Here is a 15,877-nt window from a genome sequence, read left to right as displayed (position 1 = left end):
AAACATCATTCCATGCAGTATTTAGAGGGATTTAAACCTTTGGGGATAATGGGAAGACTGTATCTTGTTTTAGTTGTCCAGTTGTTCTAACAGGGAACTTGACTGAAAATCGGATTATTGTGTCGCTGGGTTTTGACCTGGCCCTGTCTTACTACTATGTTTAAGTCTTTCCAAATACTTCAGGAAATTTAGGGTATGGCACTTTCTCTTTTTTTTACCTACTCCTTCATAGGGGTGTGATCCTACAAACTCTCCGTATGCATATTTTATCATCCTCAGTTTTTTACATAGGAATATGGGATACAGTAATGTCAGTATCAAACCAGGCTGCAGCTCAGGATAAAGAAAGAACTGACTCACTGCCTGGAAGCAGGGAATTGGTGATGATATAATAAAGCAGTTCTACCAGTGACTTAAACAAGCTCCTTCAGCTATCAGAAAGGACAATTTCTACTGCTATTTGTTCAGATAGTTTTGTGAGAAGCACCTATTGGCTGACACACTAAAACTAAAAAGTTTTGTCAAAAAGGGTGGCTTTTCAGATAGTTCTTGCTGTGTTTGCGAAGGCGCAAGGGTTACTTGCGTTATCTTTATTTGCACATGTTTAGAAATAAAAGTTAATCAGTCACAATAGGGTATTTCCTTCCAAGCAACTCAGTCTCTCACCCCAGTCACAACCTGCTTGCAGCTTCTTAGTTACTCGTTCAGCTTTTCTTCTCTGGTTTGGCAGACAATAGTTCCTAAACCAAGCTCTCACCTGAGAGACCACAGATTCACCTTCCCTCAAGCCAGCTGAGGTTCTGCTTTTCCCCTGCCTCATGGGAACTGCTGCATCGCTTCATCTCCCATTTGAAAGGAAATAGAAGTTGGGCCCTTCCGTGACGGGACAGTTGGGTCCACAGCAGGGAAGAGAGGCCACCTTCCTTTGCCTTTCAGAGAGAGAAAGGAGGCATGCCGGTCTTCAACAAACCTTGTTGACTTGCTGCTATCTTCTCCAAAACTTTAAAGTGGGCAGTTCTCTCCCCTGTGCCTTCTGCAATATGATTTCTGCAGAGGTCAGACTGACCATCCACAGGGATGATTGTCCCTGCTTGCCATGCTGCTCTTGTTCACAGAAGAACACTTTCAATTTTGAATGATTCTGTCTTGCACCTTCATCAGGGTGTATGGTTCTTTGCAGGTTTCTGCTGCTTGAAAACAGGAGGATTTGGATTTTGTTCACTCAGTGAAAACAGGATTTACCAAACTCAGTCAGCATTGCTGTTGGATTTGAAATTTCTCCACTTAAGAACAGAGTTTGGCATATAACCACTTTATTTTTAGTTGGGTGGCAGTGAACTGGGTCTCTGCTGTTACTCCCTCTCTTCCCTCCCACCTCCTGCCTTTTTTTGTTTGTCAGTGAAAAGATGGGTCAGGTGGGAAGGTGTAAGAAATCTTTGTAGGCATGAAAAAGAAAAGACTTTTTGTCAAAGCTGTATATATATAGTCAGCTGGCAGAATGTATGTTATTGTTGGGTTTTCTTCCCTACCGAGATAATCAAATCAATGTAACTGTGAAGGTAGATATTGCTACACAAACAGTTGTATATAAGCCTACTCCCTTAAATGCCATGGGTTAGATAAACCAAAAATCCCATTAGCTGATAAAACACAACATGGATACTATTATTTATTTTATCCTCCAACCCTGAGGTAAGGGACTGTGGTCCATGGTGTATGCTGATGACCAGCACATGAGCAGGGATACTGTTGTGGAGGGCACACTCCTACAGAATGCTGTGTCTGTGAGGAGCCCTGTGAAAGGGGGTCATGGGGGCTGAGGTTTTCCTGCTGCTGTTACAGAGGCTCCATGTTGGGTCAAAGTTCCATATTTATTGCCTAAACTGAAGTTTTTTCCCAAACTCTGCACAGTATGGTGTGGAATTAGACCTCTTCTGGTAGCTGTCCTGCTGTCATTGTCCTGCTCTGCTATGCACTGGTGAGGCCTCACCTCGAGTCCTTTGTGCATTTTTGGCTATCACAACATAAGAAAGATATTAAGGTATTAGAGAGAGTCCAGATGAGGGCTATGAATGGTGAATTGTCTGCAGGGGAAGCTGTATGAGGAGTGGCTGAGGTCACTTGGTCTGTTCAGCATGGAAGAGACTAAAGGGAGACCTCACTGTGGTCTTCAACATCCTCACAAGGGAAAGCAGAGGGCCAGGTACAGATCTCCACTCTTGTGACCCAGTGACTCCACTCAAGTGGCAGTTCTTGAGGAAACAGCATGCAGCTGAGTCACGAGAGGTTTAGGTTGGGAGTCAGGAAAAGGTTCTTTACCCAGAGGGTGGCTGGGCACTGGAAAAGGCTCCCCAGGGAAGTGGTCCCAGCATCAAGCCTGTGTGAGTTAAAGTGTTTGAACAACACTCTGAGGCACATGGTGTGATTCTTGGGGTGTTCTGGGCAGGGCCAGAAGTTGGACTCAATGATCCTTCTGGGTTCCTTCCAACCCAGGCCATTCTGCGGTTCCGTAGGGACGTGGCCCGCCCCTCGGCCGCAGGGCAGTGTGGCGGGCCCGCCTCAGGGCCCCGGCAGCAGCAGGTGCGCGGCGCCGCCATGTCCGCGCAGCTCCGGAGCCGCCAGGGGCCGCCCTGCGCCGCGGGAGCGCGGGCCGGGCGGGCGGGGGCGGCGCCCGGGGCGGGAAAGGGGCGGACAGCGCCGGGCCGGGCACAGCCACGGCGGGCACGGCCGCGCTCAAACGGGCAGCGCTGCGCCGGGGCCGGCGGTGCGCGGGAGAGGCGCGCAGGACTGTGGCGTCCTTTCCCTGGTTGTCCTGCGGGCGAGGCACCTGGAGGGGCAGCGGCGGCGCCCGGAGCGCTGGGAGGTACGGCGGCGGTGGGTCAGGGCGAGGTGGGTGGGTCACGCGAGGGAGTGGGGAGGAGTCGGTCCCGCCGCCTGCCAACTTCCCGCCGGCAGCGGGACGGGCTCGCCTGTTCCCCGTTTCGCGCAGTCCAAGGAGAGGTGTCCCTCCGGTTCCGCTCCCCAGCTCCTCCCGACCCCGCGGGGAGGCGGCCCGGTCCGCCGCGCTGCGGGGCACGGCCGGTGCCCGCCCCCTCCGGGAAGGAGCTCCCGCTGCCCCGCCGGCCTCAGGAGGTGGCGCAGTCCCGGCCGGAGCGGCAGGTGGGCACCGTGAGAGCGGACGGGACGGTGCCTGCGAGCGCTCTGGGCTCCGCGCAGCCCCCGGCTGACCCGCAGCCCGCGCGAAGGTGCGCTTTCCTAAGTGCTCCCCATTTTCCCTTGCCCAGCCCGTCTTCCAGAGGTGGATTTGCTGCGTGCTTACCTGCAGAGCCTCAGGAGCCGACTCGGTCTCGCCGGTGAGCGGCGGGCTCTGCGGACCTGTTGCCGCGCGGCAGGAGACGGAGGCGAGCGGGACAAGCTCCTGCCGCCCTCCCGCACCGTGCCCTGGCCCAGGGAGGGGAGGTCCGAGCCCTGCGTGCTGCTCCTGTTGTACCCGTGCTGAGCAGAGGGATAGGAGGCTCAGCACCGCAGGAGCTTGTGTTCTGGCGTGGCAAACGCTGAGACTCAGCCTGTTAAAAATGTTAATTTTCCCGCAGTTCCTTTAATCTTGGGGCCGAAGTTAGTCTGTCAAGAAACCTGCCATGCACCTGATCTGCCTGGTCTGTTAATTGTGGCGAGTTTGCAAGGTTACTTAAGGAAAAATGGTTTGTGTTTAACTCTTTGTTCACTATTGGAACTGAGTATTTGAAATCTCTGCAAGTCTTTGCAGCATCACAATGTGATAAGCTGACAGCTGGTTTCTCAGAGGCTGACCCAGGGCTCGTTATGGATAAATGAGTAATGGCTGGTGCAAGGAGTAGCAAACCCTAGAGGTGCGTGCTGTTGGCTTAAAAAAAGAAAAGCTGCAATGCAAACAGAGCGATCCTGGTTGGCAGAGATTCCTGGAGAGTCCTACTTGAAACTGATTGACCCTGCAGGTCATCTGTCTTTCTTCTGGCAAGACCACTGCCAGCTGGCATTTAAAGATGTAGAGGCCTTCTTGCTCCCATTTTGGTGGGCATATCAACCTCTTCTGGGGCTGCTTGTGAGCAGCTCTCATAAGCAAAATATTCTGATTGATGCAGGTGTTTGTCCTAAACCAGGTTGGAACAAGAACAAGTTAGCTGGATGATTATCAGGTGGATAAACTGTATTTGAGGATCCTTGCCACCCGTGCTTAGATTGCAGTGATTTCTTACATAAACAACAACAGGATCGTGTTTTCTGTTCTCCAAGTCATTTAGTTGTACTTTAAACACAGATATGATTTGTATATAACAAAGGATATTTGTGAGAAAATCCTCTTGACATCTCAGACTGGAGATGCGTTGCAGTAAGTAGAGGAGAGCCTGTTTCTTGCCTTTCTACAGCAAAGCATGTTACTCAAGATTTGCAGACTCCTCTGAGTGGACCAGCAATTGTGACAGTTGTACTTCTGCATGTCACTGGGCACAGAAAAGAGCATTCCTGGCACAAAAAATAAAAAAGGAGGCAACTGTTCTTTTTTAACAGAGAGCCTGCACATCTGAAAGAGGGGTATAGGGTAGAAAGAAGAGGAATTCAAGGTAGACCAGGTACAGTCAAGCAATATTGAGTTCCAGAAAGTGCTAAAGAGAAAGTAAGGTGGATGCAGAATAGTGTGATGTTGCTTGTCATCAGGTATCTTGGAATGATGATTTTATTCTGTCTGCTGGTGTGTTGGGGTAGTAGCTGGTGCTGCCTAGAGCACATTAGTGAGTGATGTGGAACTTGGGACTGGACCAAATCATTTCAGCTCCTTTGCTGGTATTTCTCTGCTGATAAATGGGTTTTTATCAACTGCCAGCAAAGTACTTGTCATTGTTGGGTCCCTGAGGAAGACACTTCTGTTCTGAAACAGAAACTAAGAGAAACAGAGAGGTCCAAGTGCACTGAGAACAAGGATCACAGAGTGCTTTGGAACAGCAATTGTTTAAAAATGTTAAAGGGAAAAATGTGGTACTTTGTTTAATATTCAGTCTTTATCACTAGTTAGGTAAACAGATCTCAGATGGAATATTTTATAGACAAAACACAATGTTACTTTCATTCTTCCGCTTTAGGGTATTATCTCAGGATTGATGCTTCAGTAGTACCTTTGACAGATAAGTGTCTTGTGAGCCTCTTCTGAGCCAGAGACTTAAATAGGCCTGTGCAGATAAGGTGGAGAGAGAAAGCTGAAATGAGTAACATGTAACTGGAATTTTAATGCTAAGTAGTGTAGAATTTAATTTATTTCCAGAGAAATTACCACTTTACTGCTCCACTAAGGTGCTTTGGTGATGGGTAATGAGCCTTAGAACAACAGTATGGATTTTGTTTGTTTATTTTTTCTTGTTGTTCTGATGAGCTCAGGAAAAGGTGCAACAGGTGTTAAAGCAGCATAAGAATGTGAGATTGAAAAGCAGGGAAGGGAGGAAGAGAGGATATAAAACTGGGTCATCCTGTCTTGTGAACCATCACTGTAGTTTAATTTACCCCAGAAGCATAAAAGAGTACTTAGGCTAATCAAATATCTTAATGAGAACAAAACTTTTTAAAAGCAGGAGGCTCTCTGGCTAAGACTTTCTAAGATCTGTTTGATCTAGGAAATCTGTGTTCAGTTTTAATTCAAGATATGTGCTGCTTCTGCTGTTGAGGGCATTTCCTTGCCACACCAATACAATCAGATAAAAAAGATTTTCTGTTTTTTATTTTGAAGATCCAACATACCCTTACGCTATCAAAAAATGCAGGGTTTGTATCCAGAAAGAATTCAGTAAATTCTGTGGCTATAGCATGCAGTATATATTCAGGTACTTGGTTGTAGAGGACCACTTTGGTCTTAAAACCAGGAGTTTTCTTTCCCTACTGGAGTGACTATATTGGATTTTGTTTGGTTTTTTTGATGATGTTGTGTTTTTGTTTGTTTTTGTTTTTTGTAATTTGACACTCATTACCATTTGGATATAAACAAACAAACAAAAACCCCCTAAACAACCTCAAAAACAAACAAACAAAAAGCAAAACAACCCCTCCCAAAATATATCTGTCATAATTATTCAGCTTTAAAGTTTTAAAGCAAATTCTGTCAGCTAGATGAGTGCAGTCTCTAAATCAGAGACTGGGTAGAGTGCTGAACAAGCATTTAAAACAGTTTTTGGGAGGCTTGACAGCAGGCCCTGACTGGGTGGTACTCTCATTGTGCTGAAACTGAAGAAGTGTGGCTGAGGGCTATAAGAAAGTTCCATTTCATTTCTGGCCCACTGGTCATTAATGCCTTATTCCAGCTCTACATCGTAGAAGAATTGCATTTTATCTTTTCTAGTCTCCCAACTGTCTGTATTTCAACTTTTCATTGACCAAAACAGTATGGTACAAAGGCCAGCAGTGACCATTTCAGATGGCGCTTTCCAGCAAAATATGGACTTTCTTTTTTTTTTTTTTTTTTTTTTTTTTACCCAGAAAAAAAGTCAAAAGCTGTCCACTTAGAGGATGTTGAAATATAGTCACTTTTTCTTTAAAGAAATGTTAAGTGGGTTTGAATCGCTGTGCAAATTCTAAGAGTTTTGAGTACCGTTTTTATTTTCTCATTTTAATGTCTTTTTTTTTTTTCCTGCCTTCGTTGTTGTATCCACTAGCATGATATTAAGTGCCTCATTAAGGTAGACATTGAAGTAATGTTTATCCACACGAGTATCAAAACTAACAAACTAAAACACTTAAAAAGCAAACATGTTCTTGTACAATCCTGATTTTGTTTCTTTGGGTCTCCAGTTACGGTAATGACAGAAAGTTACAAAAGTTACAAAAAGTTTAATTGTAATAATTACATGTAACAACAGCAGTCTAAATTTTTTTCATAGAAAAGTGCAGTACTTCATTTCTAAGTACTCATGTAAGGAAAAACAGTAAAGATTTAAAGTTGTTTGACTTGAAATAATAGAAGACCTTATTCAGTCTCAGAAAGTGCAACTCTTTCCACAGGAAAAGAAAGTTGCATATGTACCCTCATTGAGGGTTAACAGTGAATTCCGGGTGAGAAATATGAAAATAGTTACAGTTACTTCTTTTTTCTTCTGTAAGATGCAACTAATTTCAACTTGTAAAAGAGATTTTTTTGCAGAGAGCTAGAATAAGCAGTTCTTAAACACTTATTCCCTATAAAAGCTTAGTTGATATCAGTGGGTTAGGCTTACCTGGATACTCCCAATTATCACCTAATGAGGTCTCTATTTCCCCCCTTCAAAAAAACTCTGTGCATTTTGAAATGTAAGTCACAATTGACAATAAAGAATGCGAGTTAATAGGCATATCTGCTTTAGATTGATGGAATACCTCCCCAGAAGTGCAGATGAAGGAAGTGAATGTTTCCACGCTGTCCAGGGAGGGTTTTTTTTTTGGCTCATAATGCTGTCATTACCTAATCAAAACATGCTGTGATCTCATGAAGAAATGATAGAATCTAGTAGGATGTGGAAGGTTGTGACCATCATATCTGCTGAAGTCTGTGCTGACCCTTAGCCTTTCAGAGACTGGAATTTAAGTGCAGATTTGTGCAAAGAGAAGGATGTGCAGCGTAGATATAGGTACATACAACCTGACATTATCTTGTGTGCTGTATTGCACACAGGGAGACCTCAAGTTCATGAGCTTTGGTTCATCAGTTTCCTTAAGCTTAATATGCAAAATTGGGCCATGTTAATTCCCCACAGTAACCAAACACTAAAAGCAGCAACTTAAAAAAAAAAAATCAGATTTATGTGTACTTGAACATATTTTGTTGCCATCAAAAATCACTGTAGTGTCAACATAGTTGCAAAGTGTTTAAATTAATAAAACAGATTCCAGAGATTGATTAACGAGGTTGTTGGGAATGTAACATTACCTATGTGCCAAACTGATCATATGTTCCCTAAGAAAACCAGTTAAGAACAGAGGCATAATGTTGGTGATTGGAAGAAGAATTATATTCAGGAGTCTGAAACCCATTCCCTCCTCCTCCGTTTCTGTAAAACAGGAGCATATGAGAGGAGAGTTGGTGGACCTGATCTCTCTAGCCCAATGTCTAAATTAATGCCTAAAATTAGGCAGTTGTAAGTATCCTGTTGTTACGTTCTTGGAACCAGGAATAATAATACCATTCCATTATAATAGCTAAATGAGAAGGGATTTAAAGATATATATTTCATTTGAATGAAGGAAGGGCATGGGAACAAAGTTGCTGTCCAGCCCTGAAACTTCTCGGGCAAAATGTTGAGGTTCTGTCCTCAGATAATGGTAACAGTATGCTGAATTTTTTCTCCTCAGAGTAATCCCTTTTTCTTCCCCAGTCCCAGAAGTCCCAGAAATATTTTAACTCTTTTTCTCTTACGTTCAAATTTGACACAGTTCATTTATGATAAAAATGTCCATGTCAGAACTCATTCAGTCAGTCTTCTAATGTATAGAGAGTGGTACTGAGACCCAGGATATTCGGAGTGTCTTGAGTAATAGTTAAACTGATGAAGATGATAACCTGAAGTACTGCTTTGCTTCATCCTGAGTGAAGGAAAGAAAGGTGAGAGAGTAATGAAAGAAATTTGGTAGCATCTGTGTCCATATAGTAATTCTTTTCAGATTAAGCTTGTTTGCTTATGAACTTAAAGTACATAGAACAGATAAATATTTTACATAGGATTGTGAATCAACATATCCTGAAAATCTGTGCTATAGCTATTGAATATGCTGTAAATCTGTATATAAATTTATGTGCATATATATATATCATATATATATATATGTATCTCCATAGGATATAGAGATAAATATACTTGCAAAATAAATATCAAAGCATCAAAGCTGGGAATTGACTTTTCTTGCTTGGAAGGACTACCTATCATTATTTTTGAGTTTGAAAAGGTCTATGTATAATTCTCCCCTGCTTTGTAAGTCAAGACCTCTGTAGCAGGCAAGGCTGCGGGAAGATCTGTCTTCCTTATGCATGTCTACATCTTGTACTTTTTTTCTGAATTAGTGAAGTAATGCAAAAATAAAATCTATAAGGTGTCCACCTGCAAATTTTTCTGTTTGTAAAACTATTGTCATATTCTGTGGACAGACTGCAAAACCTTTTTTTATGGCACAAAGGGACAATAGAGCAATATTCACTTACGTTTTTTAAGATCTTATCTTCTACAGAAGTGGTGATACCAAATGCCCCTTCAATTGAGTACTCTACTTGTTTAACTGAATATTTTTTGAAAACAAACCCCAGTTATCAATTTGAAAATTATTAAAATTAAAATTTAATTAAAATGGAAATTAAAAACCTATCAATAAGGGGAAAATTATTATATTCTTAAAAAGAAACAAAACATAGATTTTTACCTCTTCGTGTAGGTTTTTTTTTCATAAGACTGTCGAAAATTATATGACACATTCTCAGTTCCATTTGGACTGCTTCCCAGGAACAGTGGCTGTATTGCTTATCTTGTAGGAAACTGGTGATTCTTTGAAAGTACTTTTTTATGCTGTATGTAGAGCTTTTAAGGATCCACGTTTGAAAGTTGTTTCTTACTTTGGATTGCTCTTCTGACAGACAGGTCTCCAACTCTTCAATTTGATGATGAATTCCATTTTGGAATTTCTCAATCTTGCTTGTATTCCAAGCATCAACAGGAAGATTCTTGCTAAATAGTTGGAAGATATTTTGGAGGAACTCGTAGATGATCACTGTGCTGTTCTGTGTGATCTTGGTAATCTCCATGGGAAATCTGAAATCAGTTGTTTCATTGAGACATTGTTGAGATAAATAACCACCCATTTTCCATAGTAAGTTCATGTTGTGGTAGTTCATTTTGATTCCTTGGAAAACACAAACTGGATGTGAGATTTTGATGTACAATGCCAGTATAATGCAGATTTGCAGTAGGCTTCTCTGAACCAAGATGGTCATGCTGATGAAGTAGTCAGCACTATTTTCCTTTCCTTTATGCAGAGCTGTAAGCTCTCAGTTTCATGGTTGTCTTGTCTTGCTTACATGCTTCTCTCTCACATCTCTGAATTTATTTCCTCTGTGTGACATGCTGGGTATTACTCATTTTCTAGGAACTGTGCTTTCTATCAACTGTGGTCCTGCCAAGGTTTACTGTTTATTTCAGTTCCACACAAGTGCAAAGGTTTGCTCATTTCTACTTTGACTATTTAATTGAAAATAGGGTAAGTCAGTCGATCTGGTGAGTCAGAGGACATGGGCAGATAAGCCAATTAGAATCTGGTGAGGGCATTTTATCTTCTTGTATTCTTATTAGAACAGGCAGTTGTGTTTTATGCTGGAAAATTTTACTTTTGTGCTGAAGTTGGCAAAAACAGTAAAAATCACATTCCTGGCTAACAGATAGGCGATCGAAGCAAGATGTAATTTTATTGTTTTAAGAACAAATGTCTTTTTTGTTAGGATAAATTGTTTTGTTTGGGAAGTGGTTTAAATTTTGTTAGAAGATAACCCTGTTATTGACACAAGCATTGGCTCATTAGGGGCTTATGTTGCTTTCACTATGTTGGTAAAAAAAAAAGATGTACAACTCTTAAGACAGAAGCCTTTCTCTCCAAAATGTCTGATAGTTTAGTGCTCAGAGAAGCTTTGTTCTACTTTATCCCTTGATGAATCAGCCATCTAATCTAATGTTCAGAGCCATTAAAAAAAGCATATTTTTATGTAAAGAAAAGGAATTCCTTAAATTTCAGAGTAAGAAAATGCTTGTTCTGAAACCTCCTCCGGTTGTCCCGAAATCAATCTTTTCACCTGGTATGTAAGAATCTGGCTCTGTTCATCCTCTGAAATGGAAAAGAAAGCATCTTTTAGATCTAAACCAATCAAATAAGTATTTTCCCACCATTATTTGGTTTATTGCTCTTAAATCTTGTTCCCTCTGACCCTCATGTTCCTCTGAGGTCTGGGTCATTAGTAAACAGATTCAAACCTCCCATACCCTTTCTTGTGAGATGCAGAGCTCTCTGATTTGATCATTTAACTTGCATAATAAATCTTATCCTACAATGGATGGGGGCATTCTGGCATGTAGAAACTTGTGAGTTCAGTTTAGTATCTCCAACTGTCCACTCCGTGAGTTGTAAGAATGACTATAAAGCTCTTTTTTCCATTGCTGCAACAACTGGTCCTATAACTTTACTTAGCAGACCCTTGCAGATAGGTTTTACTGAATGTATGGCTCTGCTATCAATCCAAAATCTATTGTTTCATTCCTTGATTTTATTGGAGCTAGAGGGCATGATGGGGGTTCCCTGATATTTTCCCCCAGCCCCCCTCATTCATTGTAAAAACTTCTCCAGCATCATAATGCATTACATCTTCTAAACGATCCTTCCTGCCTACAAATAACCACAATGATTCAGGCCAAAAGTAGAGGGAAGGGACCAGAGGGTGAGTAGGGGCCTTTCACACCCCAACCCTCCCAGCCTGTTCTGTTTCTTTCACCTTTGTAATACCACTCTCTTTTTTTCCCGCAGTAAAAAGGTATTCAATATAGCCTACATCTCTCCTCAGTTATCATGACTGTTTCCAGAAGCTGATACGTTTCTTCAAGATTCTGCCAGTACAAACCACAGATCGCTTCAAATTCAACAAATCTGAAGTAAAAAAAATGATATGTACAAAAACTAGCAGACTCTTTACCCCCGTTGCTTGTTCTAAGGACACCTGTATTACTGGCTGATTATGTCCCCGAGTCTAGCCTGCAACAGGACTAAAATCCTTTCTTCTCATATACTCTTTATTTTGATCCGTATTCTCTTTATCCATCCTCACCCCAATGTTATATGGGGAGAAAAGGAGGGAAGTAACATTCATGTCTTCCAGTTCATCCCCTTTGCAACATACAGTCTTCCTTTTTCTCCTTCTTAGTATGTGGCATGAGCATATCTCCTCCCAACATACACTTTTTTCTGAATACCTGGATCTCTATGCAGTGTCATAAAAGCGTCAACATAAACCAAACCTCACCCCATTTACCAAGTCAGCAACAAAATAATACTGATCCTAAGGAAATATAAAACTCTAACAATCTGTTTTCTTCATTCTCCAATTTAAAAGGTGTCCACCACTGATTACAATGTTTATTCCTTTTATCTTTAATCTTAGGATCTTCCACAACTTATTCCAGTTGTTCAAAATACAACTTGAAGGGCTACAGGGTGGAACTGTGGACTAGTTTGCTAGTACAGTTTGCTCTACTCCTTTATCCTTAGGTCCAGACTTCCAGAACTAATGTTTTATTACACTCTGCTCTGACTCCTTGTCAGCAGAGAGAGGAGAGGCACTCTCTCCTATACACAGTTTTGCTTGTAACAGGCATTTATTTATTTCCCAGTTCTGACCCCCATCATTAGTTACCCACCGCTCCAACCCAGTGCCCGCAAAGATAGGAGGACCCCTCCCTCCTTCATATTGTTACTGTTGTGTACAATCACAGCCCCTGTTACGGATTCTTCTGATTTGATTTACACAGAGCTTGCAGTTTTCCTGTACCAATTCCACTGATCAGTTACAAAAAAAATGAAATTTGGTACTTACCAGTCCAGGAATTCACCCCACTTTTGCTCTTGCTCCAGTTCCTCTGGAATGCTGCACCTTGAAGTTGCTTACTGCCCCAACACTGAAGAAGATTCCATGGAGTCCCCGATCAAACTGGTCCAAGTTCTATCTGAACCAATCCTCCTTTGCTGGGGGCGGGCAGCAGGATGATCCAGGCAAGGCTTTATGGCTTTTTCACCTAAGTCGCCAGGACTGCTGTCCCAAAATTTCACCTGGTATGCAAGAGGCTGGTCTGTGTACAGTTAAGGTACTTACAGTTCTGTGCAGAAAGGGGTGCTGGGTGGCAAATCCACAAATCGAGTATGTAAAATTTCTGTAAAGTCTATAAAAACTTTTTACTATTTTTACATTTTAGCAAATAGAGACATTTTGCTACATAGTTCTCTTATTAATTAGTATTCTTTCTTCTGTTTGAAGAATGATTCTCTCACTTCTTATTCTAATTAGTCCACGTGCTGAGTCTTTCTCTTCTTTTGAGTTGGTGGGTTTCTTGAGTCAGTGGTTCATGAATTGGTGATCGTGATCTCCCCTTGCCAGAACTACCCTTTGCCCAGGCAGAGCTGAACTCAGCATCGTTGCCGAGTTGCTTTTGTTAGTTATTTCCTTATCTTGGGAGTATTGCCATTAAATGTCCTTGTGGCCCATAAATTCTGCATTCTTTGTATCCACTATCAGGGGTACATCCTACTCTCCAAGCGTTGCTAACCTCCCCCTAGGTCTGAAATCATTGAAGCATGGCAAGCCCTAAACCTTAACAAGGCCATTCTCACAAGTAATTAATCTTTCTAGCACCTGGACATCACTCCCATGAAAACAAGCTGTCAAGGAGACTGAGTTCACTTGTGTTGGTAGTAAAATATTCCACCATCAGGACTGGACGTCTGGCCAGTGTACTCCTCTGACTGCCGTGTCTTTGGGACACGTTGTAGTAGGACTGGAGGTGGCCACCAGCAGGTTAATTGCAAGTGCTCGAAGCCATCTCAGCCTTTTGTAATTACAGTTCTGAGAAAGTGCCGTACAAGCACTGTAGCTTGAAATGAAAGTGCTTGATTGGTCCCTGAATATGCCATGTTTCTAGGCACTGCCGCCTTTCTCTAGTGCTGTACCAACCTTTTTACCTGGTTCTTGTAATCACAGTATGAGAAGTCACTGATGGTTGAAAAAGAAGATTGGGTTGAACATTAAGATAAGCAGAAGTTACAAGGTGGATTTACTTTCCTTCTTGTGGGTATCTTTAAGGATTGCTAAATCTAAAAGTGAACCAAAGTGATTTACTGTTATGTTGTTCAGCCTGCATAATTACAGGAATATTTGAAAAATATTTGAAGATGTTGAAGCTCTGGAATATTTGATGTTGTCCTGATTTGGCTGAGATACAGTTAATTTTCTTCCTAGTAGCAGGTATAGTGTTGTGGTTTAGAATCAGTAGGAGGGTAATGTTGATAACACACTGATGTTTTGGCTGTTGTCAAGGACTGTTGTTTCCTGTGTGCTACCAGCAAGCAGGTACAAAAAAAGCCAGGAGGGAGCAGGACAACTGACCTAAACTGGCGTGAGGGATATTCCACACCATAGAACATCATGCCCAGTATATAAACTGAGGGGAGTTGGACAGGAGCTGCAAATCTGTCACTGCTCTAGGACAGGCTGGTCATTGATCAGTGGGTGGTGAGCAATTGTACTGTGCATCACTTGTCTTTCTTGTGTTTTTTCCTCTCATTATTATTGTTTATTATTATTATTATTAATAATAATTTTGTCACTTATTAAACTGCTCCTATCTAAACCCACAGGTTTTACTTTTCTTTCTGATTTTGCTTCCCCCTGGGGAATGGGGCAGAGTGAGCATGTGGCTGTGTGGTACTTAGTTGCCAGCTGGGGTTAAACTAGATGGAAGCCATAAAGGAATTCCAAGATGAGATTAGAAAGTATTTTGTTGAAAGAAAAATAAATCCTGTTGGATTGGGAGGACCTGCTATAATCTGACAGATTGAAAAATGGCTATGGATAAGCAGTTTCTTTAGCAAGCTGTAGGATGACTTCAGCAGTTACACAGCAGGAGCCTACTAATATAGTAATTCTCCCATGGTTATTCTTGTTTTGCTCCTGCTGATGCTAATGTTGTAGTAATATTGTGGTAGTGTCAAAAATTATCTGTACCCAGAGGTCTTCAGAGAAGTTAATTTATGAATGAAATTATAGGAAGGATAGCTTTTTGTTTGAAAGACTGGATAGAGAAACAAGAAGGCTATGGCAGAATTAGTGCATTAGTGCCACAGATGTCTTTTTAATTTGGTGTACATATGCATGGCTCTTTTGCATTAAATGGAACATTGATTTAAATTGAGTGAGGACCACTCTTTTCATCCACTAAAGCAACATGAGAAACAGTTTAGTGCCCCATGGCAAAAATGGATCTGATTTACTGTTCAGTTTTATTCTGCTTTTCTCCCAGTGTCATTTCATAGGTGGTCCTTGAGCTATTTGGTTGTTGTGAAGAAAAATTAAAATTTCAAGAGAAGATTAAGCAGTATGAGACAATTATAAGTGATGAATGAAAATATTAATTGTGTAAGGACCTTCAGGTCAGTGTTAGGGATCAGAGACCTATTGGCTTTGTGCTGCTTATCTAGGGACAAGTGAGGACAATGCTTCCCGGGGTAGCTGAGTTACCTCTGCAGAATACTGTGTGTAACCCCTCTACTTTGGGGATATTTGAGGACCCACATGAAGATTACAATGTTCTAAATTAAAACAATTCTTCCCTGAAAACAGAGAAAGGAGATACACACATTCTATCTTGTAGTGCAAACCACCGCCCCTGAGACCAAGCGCCCCACACTGGACCTTTCTTAATCGCTTCCTGCAAGTATGGAAATACGTTGCCTGTGAGAATGAGAAAAGTGGTTTGAACGAGTGAGTCAGAAGCAATACATCTGTGCATTTGTTTCAGTGCTTCAGGCTTTTGTTCTACATTACATTCTTGCCTCCAAACACCTCTCTGGAGTTTGGTCAAGGGACCCAGAGTTGCTGAAATAACCATTTTTTCTTCTAGTAGATAGAATATGATTGGTGCGTTGTGTTGGTTTTGATTGGTTGTTTTGGTTAGTTTTTTTGTGGGTTTTTTTTTTGGGGGGGGGGGTGGAGTGGGTTGGTTGGGTCTTGTGTTTGGATTTTTTTTAATAATAATAGTAATAATGATTTTTAAAATCACTCCCTTAAAGATTTCGTGTATCTGCAACAAGTGTG

At 41.8% G+C, this 15,877-nt stretch overlaps 1 protein-coding gene across 3 annotated transcripts in view; it reads left to right on the top strand.

The window, feature by feature from the left end:
- Positions 1-2,745: 2,745 nt before the first annotated feature.
- The window catches only part of MOB3B (MOB kinase activator 3B), a 78,930-nt gene continuing 65,798 nt past the window's right edge, over positions 2,746-15,877 (top strand). For all 3 annotated transcript variants that reach the window (XM_027881015.1, XM_027881014.1, XM_027881016.1), the window contains exon 1: positions 2,746-2,863. The gene's annotated coding sequence lies outside the window, so the exon portion shown is untranslated. The remainder of the gene's footprint in view (positions 2,864-15,877) is intronic.

The sequence above is a fragment of the Empidonax traillii genome, unplaced genomic scaffold (genome assembly GCF_003031625.1).
Source record: "Empidonax traillii isolate 1590-97213 ecotype Southwest subspecies unplaced genomic scaffold, ASM303162v1 scaffold82:size1209730, whole genome shotgun sequence".
In the NCBI taxonomy this organism is placed as follows: Eukaryota; Metazoa; Chordata; class Aves; order Passeriformes; family Tyrannidae; genus Empidonax; species Empidonax traillii.
This window is presented reverse-complemented; position numbering and strand designations above follow the sequence as displayed.